Below are 14,877 nucleotides of genomic sequence, written 5' to 3' on the forward strand. Positions count from 1 at the left end.
CCGTCTGAGGGGAAATGTACATCACCAGCATCACCTTTTTCCTAAACCCACAGCATTTCCTCGGCTGCATCACATATGGTGGTGTTCCAAGAAAGGCCAGACATACCTTGACATTTCTCCAGGGCCTCAAGGCTGTGCACTGAAATCTTTGTGGCTTACCCTAGACCCAAGGAATATGGATTTTCCTGGCTTTCTCCAGGATATCACACATAGATGGTAGTGTGTTAAGCACTACCCTTAACACATTAAGGGTAAATGCGTTTTAGCAGAAGGGATAAAAGACCGGCGTTCACCGAAAAGGCAGACATGAGAATTCCATATGTGAACTGACGAGACAAAGCCGGGTGGGTATACTTCAGCAGGTGGTGTGGATTTTTGAGTTAACATCTTTGGTGCTTGGTACTGTTGCCATGCCACTCGTTCCCACGAGTGCTAGTGGCCGATGTAAGCCTGTACTCGCTTATGTTCTCTAGTAACTCTCTGGAGGGCAGGCGACATGTCTTAATCACCTGTCCATGATTAAATTGTATAGAATCAACCTTCAACAAATATTTGTGGTTGGAGTGAATGAACAAAATGAGGCAGAAAGGACAAGGAAGGCAAGAATTAAGAAGAAGCCGTTCAGTCATTTATTCAACAAATAATGATAACGCCTGTCGTGTGCCACTTACTTGGAAACGTCTGGGAACCCCACTGTGAGAAACACAGGCATTTGATTTAAGGCTTTCCCTGAGCCTATCACTTGCCAGGCTTGTGGTGGGAGGGACCTGAAGTGGGGAGGAGGGATGGTCTGCCTCTGGGACCCCTCCTCCTTTTCCTTCTTCTGGGCTCTAACCAAATCTCCTATGTTGGGTGGGCAGGAAGGAAAGGGGGTGGCTATGTTCCTCTAATGTAACTGGTGCTGTGATCCCCTTGTCCTGGCAGGAGACCCTTTTGGATGGGTACCAGTGAGATGTTCTAAATGGTCACCTTCGTCAGTGTTCTGTGAACCAAGCAGAACTGGGGGTTAAGGCTTCTTTCTGCCCTGACATCTCTCTGCAGTTGTCCTTTCATATATTATCCCTACATATATTTCCTGTGGTAGGGGCAGAGCAAATCAGCACGTTTGTCGTGTGTCCACTTGGGGAACTCCTCCTTGCAGGCATGCCCAGTCTCTGTGACAAGGTCTCTTCATTCCCGCCACCCCCCCTCCCCCAAATGGCAGCAATCTGCCCTAAGCCAAGAACATGAAGACTCTGAGTTCCTTCCTCTGCCCTCCTCCCAGTTTGGAAGTTGAGGGGTAGAGATGTGGGGTGGAGGTGGTTGCAGGGACCAGTCAGTTTTCCATCTCCTACGGGTGGGGGTATCACCCCTTTATTTGCAGCTCTCTTTAGAAAATGGGTCCTTTCTGCTCCCGGTTTGGGAGGTCCAGCCCGATGGGGACGGAGCGCTGTTTCAGACGCGCATGTCAGTGAGAACTATTGCCCTGGCACGAGGGTCCCTAAGCCAGGTTGAAGTGGGTAGGGGCGCCATGTGAGGGGCAGATGACGGAATGGCAGCAACAAATCTTTCAAGAAGTGAAGCTGGGAAGGGGAGGAGAGAAAGGCCAGGCAGCTGGTGGAGAGGGTGGTTTGAGTGGGGATTTTTTTTTCTTTTTAATTGGAAGAACTCTTGTATTTAGCCACCAGAAGGTGTTGAGTGCCCTTTTGACGTAGAGAAAGTGGTTCCAATTGGGTGGAGGGAAGCAGAGGGTGATTGCCCGGTTGCCCGGGGAGTGGGGAGGCAAAGGTGATGGTGGTACCTTTGTTGCGCCGGAGACTGCTGGCATCTTCCTGGGCCTCTGTCACTGGAGAGAACTGTAGAGGGTCGGAAGAGTGAGGCAGTGCTGCTTGAATCCTTCCCACCCTGTGTTGGCTGAGAGAAAAATATATTCCCTTTGTAAAAGAGGAGGCGTTGGAAAAATTGGCATCGATTTTTTTTTTTAATTAACTACATTTATTGGCTCCGACAAGCTCTTCACTTGTACTCTGGGTCGTCAGGCTGTATTGAATACTTAGTGTTTGGCATGAGAGAAACTGCAGCATGCCTGAAATTAATCAGCTGCATCTTTTATGTAGATGGGAGTAATGTCAACTTCTCTGGAATGACATAAATTTCCACAAAGCCAGGAGCCCTGTCTGTACTCCCAGCCTAGGCAACTGCAAGGAGGGACATGCTTCCTTTTAAGTTGTTGGAGTATTTCACTGTGGGAGCAGGAGGGAGCTGTCAAGTTTGATGAAATGTGAGCATTTTTGGTATTGGTGTTTTATGATGACTGTGGGAAAATTGAGTGACCTCAATCCTTCCAAATCTCACGGAAATCAAAGGAAGGACTTTGAGGAAACAGTAATCACAACTCACTTAAGAATAGCCTCAGAAGAAGACTCGAGGTTGGGGTCCTACAAAAGAAAAAGGGAAAAAAGTGTCCAATCTGGAAAGAGAGATTAGGGAAGAAAATCGCTGTTTCATTTTAAAGGATAGGGTAGCATGTTTAAGTTTAGCTTAGTTTTGGCAAGAAAGTCAGAGTGATTAGTGATGTTGGTTTGATTCTTGCTGACCCAGGCATTTTACATTTTACCCAGAGTTGTGGCCAGCCCCACCCCTCTTATGCAGGCACACGGTTACTGTCCTGTGCCTGCCCTTCCGCCCCTCTCTGAGCTCCTCATGTTGGCGAGTAATTTTAAGTGATACAGGTTGTTGTCATGTCTGAAAGATTAAACTTGTCCATTTTCCTTTTACAAGTTTTGCATTGCCCTTATGCTTATACATTTAAAAATCAGAAAATAGTACCTGTATTTCCATCTTCTTTTCTATATTATTTATACTTAGCTATATAATCCATTTCAAATAAGGATTTTTTTTTCTAAATAACAAAATAAGTTTTCTTTACTATTATTTTCCTTTTTTTTTCCCTAAAGATCAGGTGTGAGTACAGCGGAGGCACTAGTTTTGTCCTAAGGATGGTGTCTTGATGTCCCGTCAGGACTAGCAGAAATGCAGCATCAGGGCCTTCCACTGACATTTCTTAGACAAATAGAAAATGTCACTGAGCCTCTGGCCCTAAAACTATCTGAGAAGATCTCCAGGGTTGATCATGGTCATTAGAAGATAAGTACCTCTCTCTAAGTAAACAGATGCTGCTTATAGAATGGTGTTTAATATAGTATAGATTCGATCCTGTGGAAATGCTGATGTTTCTGTAAAACAGCGTTTGCCCTTTGGAAGCGTTTTGTTCTGGTGAGAGAGAAGGTAGAATGGGAGAACTGTTCCCTTCCTGTAGTGCTTTCATTCTGGAGGTCGATCCTGAGAGTCCATCGTGGTCCGGAGGGTCTTTGAGTTGCTGGAGGGCAGCGAATCACAGTCCTGTGTGGATTAATGGTTCACTGAATTCTGAAATGAGCAAAGCCGTTTTTGGCTTTCCCTTGGTGACGTCCTTTACCCGACCCATTCATGCAACTAGCCCTAGAGCAGAAGAGAAGGGTTGTTTCGGCTAAAAAAATGTTGGTGTTTTGAGCTCCATGAATCACAGGGTAGTTTTTAACCTCCTTTATTTTGAGTAGCACAAAGTCTACCAGCACATTTGCTGAAGTTAATTGTAGCATTCGTGGTGTTGATAAAGAAGTCTGCTCACCATCATTTGAAATATGTCTTGGATTCTGTGATGTGTGAAATGTTCAAAAGAGTCTGCCTTGCATCTTTAAGGAGGCAAGTAGTCAAATGAAGGATTAATTTAGGCTAAAGGACTCCTCCTAAGAAAAAGGAAGAGAGCTAGGGATAAGCCTCCCTCTTTTCTGTGTCTCCTTAGGGTAGTTGATACCTGGTTAGGCTCTGAGCTGCTCTGGAAACAGAGAGGTTAAGGACAGGAGGGTGGGCATTTGGTCCTGGGAGTAAGAACCAGATGGTAATAGGAAGATAATTAGCATCTGTATTCAGTCTAGCAGTTTAGAGACATATAAATATATATACACATACATATATACACACACACATATTTTATAGATAAATATAAAAGAAAGATAAAACTATTATGTATATATTTCTAAACACAGACACACATACATGCACAATAACTCAGAGGCGGAATACCTGATTTGTTACATGGGATTTTGGATTTTTAGTTTTGTAAATGTAACATGGAAGTCAACTTTTGTTTGTCCAACAAGATGATTTTTAGTAGTGGTATGAAAAGCAAATGCATTGATTAAAAGCTGCTCCCACCTGAGCTGAGCCTAAACTCTGTGTTTCACAGTCCTAATTAGGCCCTGCTGATCGTCTCTGAGTGGCACCCGGAGGGGAGAAGTAGCTCCTGGGGAGCCACCAAGTCTCTTTGGTCCCCGCCTGCCGCAAGCTTCTCTTCTCTGAGGCCACTGCGGTAGCACAGCATTCTTTTTAAACCTTCCTTTCATTCCACTTGTGGTATATGAAAACCAATGGCTAATGAGCTGTGCAATGTTCCCGTAACAAAGTGTTTTACATAAAAAGTGAAAAGCATGTGAGTGAAGAAAGCCAGACCCCAAAGCAGACCCCACAGAGGCAGTTAATGAAAATGCAGGCAGGGTCCTGAAGAGAAGCTATCCTGCTTCCACAGGGATGTCCCCCCCGTCTTCCATGGGGCTGTCGCCCCCTTCCATGGGGCCGACCCCCTGCCTTCCAAGAGGCCATCTTCCCCCTTCCATGGGGCCATGCTCCCGCCTTCCACGGGGCTGTCCCCCATTCCACCGGGTGTCCCACCTTTTACGGGCTGTCCCCCCACCCCTTCCACGAGCCTGCCCCCTCTTCCGTGGCGCTGCCCTACTTCCATCATTGTTCCTGTGCCCAGTTTCCAAATGCCTTTGAGTCGGCCTCCTCAGCATCTTTCACATCACCCTTTCCTTCCTTTTCTGGAGAAGGATTGTGTACTTTTGTCTGTAACTCGGACTTCATACCTCCTAGAGCTGTCGTGAGGTGTGGTGATGGGTGCCAATAGCTCAGTTCTGTGCCTGCGAACGGTGGGGACTCAGCAAGGGCCAGTTTGTCCCTTCCCCTCCTGCACCTCACCTCTGGAATCAGAGTAGCAGGGTTTGAGTGTTGGCCTCTCTCCTTCCAGCTGTGGGCCTGTAGGTAGCTCAGGACCCTTTCTGAGCCCCTCATTACTCACCTGTGAGTTGACCACTTACCTGATGCTGTCACTTCCTACTCAGAACGAGTCAGTGCTTCTCTTCCCTTCTGTCAAAGTCAGACCATATGCTCATGTTCCGGGCCCACCGCAGTCGGTCTTCGAGCTGCCTTTCCACCTCACCTCACCATATTCTTCTTTGTGCCACCACCAAATGAGCACACATGCGGCTTTCTGTCCCTCCCCGAATCTCCTGGCTTCTTTCCTTGGCTTATGTGTTCCCTGTGCCTGAATCATCCCCCTTTTCTCCACACCCACCTCCTGGCCCTCCAGCCCAACTGAGTGCTGCCTCCTCCAAGCAGCCTTCTGCCTTCTCCCTTCATAACACTACTTCCCAAGCTCCCCGGACCATGGGAATCTGCCAGCATGCTTTAGATGCATGTGGGCCAGGAATCGGTGTCATACCACCAGCCCCAGGTGACCCTTATGCTCAGGGAAGTTTGGAACCCATCGCTTTAAACAGAGTTCTTTTTGTGATGTCCTACATTCCTCCTTGACAGCTCTTTGAGGGCAGGGTCTGGTTCATGTGTGTATTCCCCACAATATCCCATAGTGTCTAATGCACATAGGGTCCTTTGGGAGCCCAAACTTCCCACTATAAAATAAATAAGTCCTGGGAATGTAATGCACAGCACGGTGACGATAGCTAATAATACTGTCTTGCAAATTTGAAAGTCACTAAGAGCGTAGATCTTGAAAGTCTCATCACACGTACAAAAATTTGTAACCATGTGAGGTGATGGTTGTTAACTAGACTTACTACTGTGGGGATCATTTTGCAACATACTCGTGGATCAGATCTTTTATGTTATATACTTGAAATTTAATATAATGTTTGTTAAAAGATACACTGAGGCACACGAAAAGTTTGAAGAGTCTATTTGAGCAAAAATCGAACCAGTTAGGACAGTATGCAATCTAGCCAGAAAGAAGGGAGCCCTGAGGAGCTGTACAAAATGAAAGACTTGCATAGGCAGGAGGGAGGGGAACAAGGAAGTTAAACTAGGCCAAAAAATGGGTTGGTTTTTTGCATGGTTACTTTGCTTATTTTGGCACATGGCAGGGGTCTATGGGGCACATTAACTTGCGCTGATCAGGTGATTCCTGATGGACTGGTTTAAGAATCCATTTCTGGAAGAGAGGAAACTGCAGTTAAGTCTCTGTTTGGTGAAGTCTCAGTGTGGGGCTTAGCATTAGCAACTCCATTTTGGGCCTGTTGTCTTGTTTTTAATATGTTAAATGTCAGTTATATCTCAATTTTTAGAAATGTAATGCTTTTCCCATTAAAAGAAAGGAATAAAGCAACAGATTGAGAAAGTTCATTTCCTTTATGATAGAGCTGAAACCCGTGTCCCCAGTCGGAGTAACCCAAGAACGCAGAATGTAGGTAGGACGGCTGCCTGAGCGTTTGGCACCATTATTATTATTATCTTTTAAATGTTTGAATGAGTAAATTTTAACTCTCAAACATGTAACGGGACTTAGTAACCATGTCCTTGTCTTTTCGTGTAATCCAGTTCTGCAACCAGTTAAGTGCCTAAAGCACTCTTCCAGGAGCTGGGAGAGAGGCAGTGAGAAGGTAGACAGTGCCCTGCCCGCACTTGGCTTGCACTGCAGTGGGCGGAGACAGAGAGTAGACAAGCAAACAAACAAGTGGGCACAGGGGCTGCCATGAAGTGACGGAGGGGCATGCGCCGAGAGCCACTTGTGACAGCACAGGTAAAGTAGGAAGAGCCTCTTTGAGGCAGCTGGGGACACTGAGCGGAGATGTGAGCAAGGAGGAGAAGGCAGCCAGAGAAAGGTCTGGCCTAGGCTGTTTGCAGGCAGAGGGAAGGGCAAGCTCCAAGGCCCTGAGATGAAGAGGAGCCACGGGAGGAACAGAAGGAAGGAAGCCGGTGGGGCTGCAGGATCATGGAACAAGGAGTCCAAGGAGATCTGGAGGCAGAGGCCACAGCCAGACTGTGAGGAAGAGTGGGTTCCCTTTTAAATGTCGTCAGAGCCATCGGAGGGTTTGAAGGAGGGGAATAATATGATCTGACTTATGTTTTTCAAAACTCACTGTGACAGGCTTAGCTGGGAAGTCAGTGAAATTGGGATTTTTGAACCTCAGCCATCACCATGCTGTGCCACCGCAAGCTGGAGCTCGGTGACCCAGGCCTGTCCTTGCTCCTCAGCGAAGATTCTCTGACCACCAGCTGCTGTGAAAGCTGCTCTGTTAAATAACAATGACAACCCTAAACTGTGCTTTAGCTTCCCTCTGTTAATGTTTGCTTGGTATACCGTCAAAGGTGCCGTCGTGCACGCGGGCAGTACCTTGGAGGCAATAAAACCATAGTGGACCATGGCGGTAGGCCCTCTCTCGAAGCATGGGCAGCTGGAGAGAGTGGGTCTGGCGCCAGGAACTTCACTCAGGGTGGAGGTCTGCAGCCTTCCCCTGGTGATGAGTCATCATCTTGTCTCGGGAGCTCCCTGCCAGCCCGGCCTCTGGCTCCTTCCCTGGCACTTTATCTTAGGCCCTCAGTGCTCCCGTCGTGGTGCTGCTGCCCCTGGACGTCAGCCACTGTTAGGACAGGAGCTACATCCCCAGCGCTGGCTCCCCCTCTGGGCGGCCAGGAGCAGAACCCCATCGGGTTTGCTCATGGAAGCTGTTGCATAATGTGTTGGTTTGTTGTCGAAAACTGAGCCCCCTTCCCAACCTCCCCTCTGCCACGGTCACTGTCCAAGACAGTTTTTCTTATTTACTGTCCAGACTGAAACCCCTGATGTGGTTTATAGACCTTTTCTTTCCTTTGTAGAATTTTGGGGTTGGAATGGCCTTGACGACTCCGTTCTACATTACGGTAATTTTCAGTTCTTAGAAGATTTCTCAGATCTACTCTTGCTTCTCTCTTACTGGTACCACTTTTGAGGAAGAAGTTTTTAGAATTATTCATCTTCATGGCTGTGCTATATTAGGGTTGTTAATTAGAAAACCCAGATTAAAAAAAAAAACAACTAAAAGAAACCCTTCATGCTCAGAGAGTTGAAATGCATAATTTACTTCCTACCATACATAGCTTCTATCAATACAGATGTTTCAGTGAATAAATGTTTCTTTAACGAAAAATGAAAAAGAGCCACTGGTGAACTAATTGAGAAAATTTGCAATGTAGAGACATTATTTTAAGTGTGAAAAGCTCTGAGTCAGGGATGGTGCTGAGCAAGACAGGCTGTAAGTTCCATGGTCTAAAACTAGTGCAGATGGGTTATTTACTTGACAGGACATTTGTTAAGTAATGATGGTGGTAGTGCCTTTTTGGGAATTCTTTTTCTAATTCCTGGGAGCATTCTGCCCTGTGGGGCTTCCACACCAGGTGGGAGCCAGGAACTTGCTTTTCTTCACTGGGCAAGGGTCTCGCATTCCCCCTCCCCTCGATTTCTACTCTGATGAGAACAGGTGCGTGCTGGTGGGACCTGGAATGCCTTCTGCTGAGCCCGGCAGCAGTGACATCTGGCTCTGAAAGGCAGCGGTCTGGGCTTGGGGCCCCTCACCCGGCCCTGGTGATTGGGAACCGCTCCCCTGAGCCAAGTGGCGGGCACAGTAGGGTCCCCATCACTGCCGGGGGAGTGTGATTTGTTGGCATTGTCTGTCTGCATCACCTCCAAGCCTGGCTTTGAGACCCTCTCTCAGAGACCCTGCAAACTGCCGATCCTTCTCTCATCAATCCCTTTCATAGTCAAACGAATTAGAGTGGGTTCTGTTATTTGCAGCTAAAACACCTGAGAGAGTTCCTTATCCAATGGTGTTTGGGGTGTGTAGTGCGGCGGCGGGGAGGGGGTCGCTTTGCCCATGAACCGCTTTAGTTCCATACACACCGGAGTTAACACTGCAGCTGTTTCTGCATCAGGACGAGCAGTGTGTGAAGGGGCCAGGACACTGGGTTGGACGCAGAAGACCATGGCCATCGTCTACCTTACTGCTATCTTGCTGCATTGGCTTCGTGCAAGTGTCTTCTCCTGTTTTAACCTCAGTTTACGTAGTTGTGAAGTGAGGGAATTATACCCAATAAACTCCAAGGTCCCTTCCAAACTCAGCCATCTTTGACAAGCAGTCTTGGTGTGTTTAATATTAGAGGACTGATTCTCTTGTCCAGATCTGCACTGTCTACTGTAGCAGCCACATTATTTATTATAAAAAATATAAATTGATTAAAAGTCAACAGAATTACAAGTTCAGTTCCTCAGGTGCATGAACCACATTTTCAGGGCTCTGTAGCCACAGGTAGCTACAGGCTGTCGTATTGGACAGTGGATACCAAAGAGAGAACAGTTCCATTATCACAGAAAATTCTCTTGCCTGACACTGGTCTAGATGATAATGCCATTTGTCTACTTCCCTTGTAGAAACACTGGTGTTCTGTTGTATTTCTGCCCGCCTGTTTGAATGATCAACATCACCTTCGTAGCATTCGGATTGCCTCAAATGGGGCTCCTTAGTTACCTGCCCCCACCAGGAGCCGACCCTACTCTTCTCCCCCCCCCCCCCCCATCTTACAGGGTGCTGCTCTACTCAAAACCACCAGGGTAGAATCCTTGGGGGTATTCTGGAAATGTCCGTCTTCCTCAAGCCCCACATCCATTTTCGTTTCTAAATTCCGTTAGTTCCCCCTATAAATACTAACTGCCCATGTCCTGTTTCCCTCATTCCCACTCTGTACGCCATAACTGAGGCCCCCCTCATCTTCACTTACCTTCTATTGTGAACCTCACCTTTATTTTCTTCCTCCTTCCAGTCTGTCCCCTCAGCCCACCCCAAGGTACTGAATCAAAATAGCCCAGAAACAGGGGCGCCTGGGTGGCTCAGTCGTTTGCAAGCGTCTGCCTTCGGCTCAGGTCATGATCCCAGCGTTCTGGGATGGAGCCCTGCATCGGGCTCCCTGCTCGGCAGGAAGCCTGCTTCTCCCTCTCCCACTCCCCCTGCTTGTGTTCCCTCTCTTGCTGCCTCTCTCTGTCAAATAAATAAATAAAATCTTAAAAAAAAATAGCCCAGAAACAAAAGGCAGTTTTTTTGGGATCATGCCCTGAGCTGAAGGCCGACGCTTCACGACTGCGCTACCCAGGCGCCCCAAGGCAGTTTTAATCAGTGCTCTCCTCCCTCAATCATCTGTTCAAGGGCTTTTCTAGACCTAACAGCCCCATGAGCAGGCTCCTTAAACTTCCTTCTGTTCCCTGAGCAAGACTCACTTGTTCATTTTCTTCTTTTTGTGCATGCTGTTTCCGATTCCTTCTTTCTATATAGGCCCTCTTAGCACCTGGTTCAGAGGACACCTCTTTTGCAAAGCCCTGCTGACTCCCCTGAAAGAGCTAGGTCCCCCCTCCCCAATCAGCTCTGGTACTTACTACTTATGTGGTTTTATCAGCCAGTTATTAAATATTACTGCATCAGTTTCCCCCCTGTGAAATGCTGCCTTAGGAAGACAGTCAGGTACTTCAAATTCTGAGTTAAACCAAGCAAATAGGTAAATGCCAAATGGGTGCGATCAATCATTCTAAATGTATGGATCTCTTCACTTCTTTATCAAACAGTTATAGTGTCTACTGCCCCCTACTCAGTGCTTGGAACCCAGTAGTTAGCAAAAGAGATAGAGTTCCTTCTCCCGTGGAGCTTATGATTTAGGAGCAGAGAAATGTTTATCAGAGACCCTATGCATGTCTGGAAAAGTAGAACCGCCAGTAGTGCCAAAAAGGAGAAACACATGGTCCTACAAGTGTGTGTCAGAAGGCACCCGATCCAGGGGTGGGGCAGGAGCCAGCCACCGGGAAGGTTCCCCCAGGAGGCAATGCTTGGGGTGGAGGGTGGAGGGAAAAGCATACCTAGAGCTCTGAGGTAGAGAAGCAGGGTGTATTCCAGGAGGAAGAACAGAAAGAAGGTCCTTGTGGTTGGGGCACAGAGTGAGGCTGGGAAGTTATTTTGGGCCAGGCCATGCTAGGCTTTCCATGCCATTCGGGCCAGCCAGGCCTAGATTCTCAGCAGTAACTTGGGAATGAGTGACTGAGCAGTTGGCTGGGAAAGTGTAGCTATAGTTAAAACTGACATATGCATGTGTATCCTAGCATGTTCAAAGTCCTCACTTGGACGATGGAATTGACATACTGAAGAGAAGAAACATTCAATAGAAAATGTGTAGCATAGCCTGTTTACTAGAGCAGAAGGATCTGTTGTGGGAATATTATCCCTAGTGTTAATAATACCAGCATTTGCAATGACGTACACTTTTGTATTAATTAGAGCAGATTCATTTGCATCTAGATGCTTTTACCCAAATGAGAAGAATGGGTGACAGTCTACTCAGTGAACTGGGGATCTGGTATACCCCGCAGTCTGTAGGAATAAGGAGTTGCTGATGTACCGGAGAGTAAGTATGATGCTGGGAGTCAGTGTAGTGATTTATTTCTCCATTATTTGTTTTGGAGGATTGTCAAAAATCCCAGTGTGCTCATGGGAATGTTACTCCTTCCAACATTACTTATTAAGAAGTGCAGCCTTGGGACCCTGGGATTGGCTTCAAATATTGGTCAACATTTAAGATCAAGTTCTGTTGTGGTGAGGATACATGCTATGAAGCTGGTGTGGGTCAGACAGAACGCTAAAGCAAGCAGGCTGTGAGGAATGGGGACAACTTGCTCTGGGGCAGGAGCTCAGTCGGGCACCAGCCTCGTACCAGGAGCTTGGTATATGCAAAGAGTGATGTAAGAATTGCTTCTTAAGTGTCGTGGATACTTTCTCCATACTCTGGCTATTCCGTACCTTTAGAGCATCCTCTGGCTTTTGGAGAATTTCTGGCCTTCTGAAACTGACCTCTGAAAGTACAAGTCAGAGGTCACTTTCTGGGTCTCCCTTACATCAAGGGTCAGAATGTATCCCAGGCCCTAGAAAGCTGGTACAGCCACTTTGGAAAGCAGTGTGGAGGTTCCTCAAAAAGTTAAAAATAGAGCTACCCTATGACCCAGCAATTGCACTACTAGGTATTTACCCCAAAGATACAGATGTAGTGAAAAGAAGGGCCATATGCACCCCAATATTCATAACAGCAATTTCCACAATAGCCAAACTGTGGAAGGAGCCGAGATGCCCTTCAACAGACGAATAGATAAAAAAGATGTGGTCCATATATACAATGGAATATTACTCAGCCATCAGAAAGGATGATTACCCAACGTTTGTATCAACATGGTTGGAACCGGAGGAGATTATGCTAAGTGAAATAAATCAAGCAGAGAAAGACAAGTATCATATGGTTTCACTTATTTGTGGAACATAAGGAATAGCAGGGAGGACATTAGGAGAAGGAAGGGAAAAATGAAGGGGGAAACAGCGGAGGAGATGAACCGTGAGAGACTATGGACTCCGGGAAACAAACCGAGGGTTTTAAAGGGTAGGGGAGTCAGAGGATGGGCTAGCCCGGTGATGGGTATTAAGGAGGGCAGGTATTGCATGGAACATTGGGTGTTATATGCAAACAATGAATCATGGAACACTACATAAAAACTAATGATGTACTTTATGGTGACTAACATAACATAATTAATATATACATATAAAAGAATATATCCCAGGCCCTGGCACTCCGATGCAGCAGAGAGGCAACTTTGATTCATAAGAGAGAAAAGGAGGGATCCCACCGAACTGTTTCTGGCAATGGTGGTAGAGAGATGTGCAACTTCTAAATGCCACTTGATCGAGTTCCCAGCTACCGCCAGCAGTGGTATCCGCAGAGCAGTCTGGTGGACCAGTCGTCTTCTAGCCTGGCCTGATTCACTGACCTACCCAGATACTCTGTGACGCAACGTCCTTGAAGAAATTCCTTTTCTGCTTAAATTAGCTAGAGTGGATTCTGGTGATTGTAACTAAAAACTCTATCATACTATGCAGATGAGCATGGTCAAGGCAGCAAGTAGCTCTGTTCTCACGGCCACCCATTGCTGAGGAGGGAACTCAGGAATTGCAAGGTCATTGGATAAAGTTTCATTCTTTTGGTTGTCGTATCAGTTCAGGTGTTTCTGCTAAAATGTGAGGCCAACAAACTTGAAAAACCTCAGGTTATATAAAATCGCACACACAAAAACAACAAGATTTATGGAAAAATAGAGTTGGCTAAATCACTTGAAACCTATGTAACATTGTCCAGGACGCTAAGAAAAACAGCAATCCTAATAAAAATATCAGCACAACTGGGAAGACACTGTGAATTCCTAGGAAATAAATATTCTGGTAAGGATCCAGTAAATATGCTACCTTTAGTAGAAGGGGCTATAAGGAGGGGCCCGGCCACTGAGTTCTAGAGACAAGGGCAGAGGGGGGTGGGGGGAAGGCACTTGCAGAGTTTATACAACTTGAGCCATGACTGAGATGAGTGGCTTTGGGTCCTTGTTTTGTGTTGTTTTTTCACACAGGGTCTTAGAGAACCGTGTCACCAGTGCTTCTCAGAGCATGTGGCCCACCTAGGCCAGTGGGAGAAAGGGGCGGGATCAGCGGGATGAGTAGTCAGCTCTGTCGGTGAACTTTGTGTTTGGATGCTTTTACTTGGGGGCTAAGAAAAAATACGTATAAACTGACATAATTTCTGTTGTATATGGACATTGTTCTCCTATTTACCAATTCCGTAGAAACTATGATATTTAAAGAAGTGTGCATTATTATAGACCAGACTGTATTTAAAGTGTTCTGTAAACCTGAAAAGGTGGAGGACCCTTGGCCTGTCAGTAAAGGGACTCCGGGGAAGAGATCCGCAGCCCTGATTAAGAGGAGGAACGCCTGTGGAAGAGTAGACTCATCACCGGCGGCTACAGAGAGGCGGGATAGCATTGCAGGCTGTGGCTAGACCACCTGGGTTTGAATTCCTGCGCTCTTTCATACGAGGTCTGAGCCTCGATCTTGTCATTTGTAAAGTGGAGGTAACAATGATGCTGTCTTAAATTTGTTAATGCACGTAAAATGCACGTCAACTACTTAGCTCCCCAAGGGAGGACTTCTGTTGCTGTTGTTGACTTCTCATCCATTTTTCTACACCACCATCGGCTTCAAGGACAAGGACAGGGAGCTCACATGTAGTACCTCTCATAGGGTCTAACAGGTGCTCTGTCCATATTTGTTGAATTTGAATCCGATGAGAAATATCCACACGGACCACAACGGACAATTTTTCCGTTTCTCCTCCTAAGTCGGTGTGGAAACGGCTTTGCCGCAGAGGTGGGATGATCTTTATTGAGAGAACGGATTCAGAAGCACATTCTGGACTGGCAGGCTGTGAATCCCAGTGCTCTGGAGTAATGTGAAATCCCAAGGCAAGGTCAGATCTTTGAAACGGATCCTGAGGAGAAAGGAAGAACAGTTTGCTGCCAGCCTGGTTTCACTTGTGACCAGGCCATTTAAAATAAAAACACTTCAGAATCTGAAAGCCCACAGCGTCTGTTTCTAATTGAAAGGTTATTTGCAGACAGTATGTTTTTCATAGAGTGACATTTGGAAGTGTTTATTAATACATTGAGTCTATTGCAGTGAAATCCATTTTGTAAATGGAAATAGATAATTATTTTTGAACCTTTTAATCACTTTTAAGCAAAATAATGAACTACAAACCATTTAGCTGAGGATGTGCATCTGATTACACAAGCAAATTATTCAGCTGGGGTGAGACGCAACTCTGTATCGTGTCCTTCTGCTG

General features: G+C 46.4%; 1 protein-coding gene across 4 annotated transcripts in view; it reads left to right on the top strand.

The window, feature by feature from the left end:
• The window catches only part of HHAT (hedgehog acyltransferase), a 314,085-nt gene that overhangs the window by 168,699 nt on the left and 130,509 nt on the right, over window positions 1–14,877 (top strand). The window lies entirely within an intron of this gene.

The sequence above is a fragment of the Ursus americanus genome, chromosome 2 (assembly GCF_024610735.1).
Source record: "Ursus americanus isolate L20-20 chromosome 2, mUrsAme1.1.p, whole genome shotgun sequence".
Classification (NCBI taxonomy): domain Eukaryota; kingdom Metazoa; phylum Chordata; class Mammalia; order Carnivora; family Ursidae; genus Ursus; species Ursus americanus.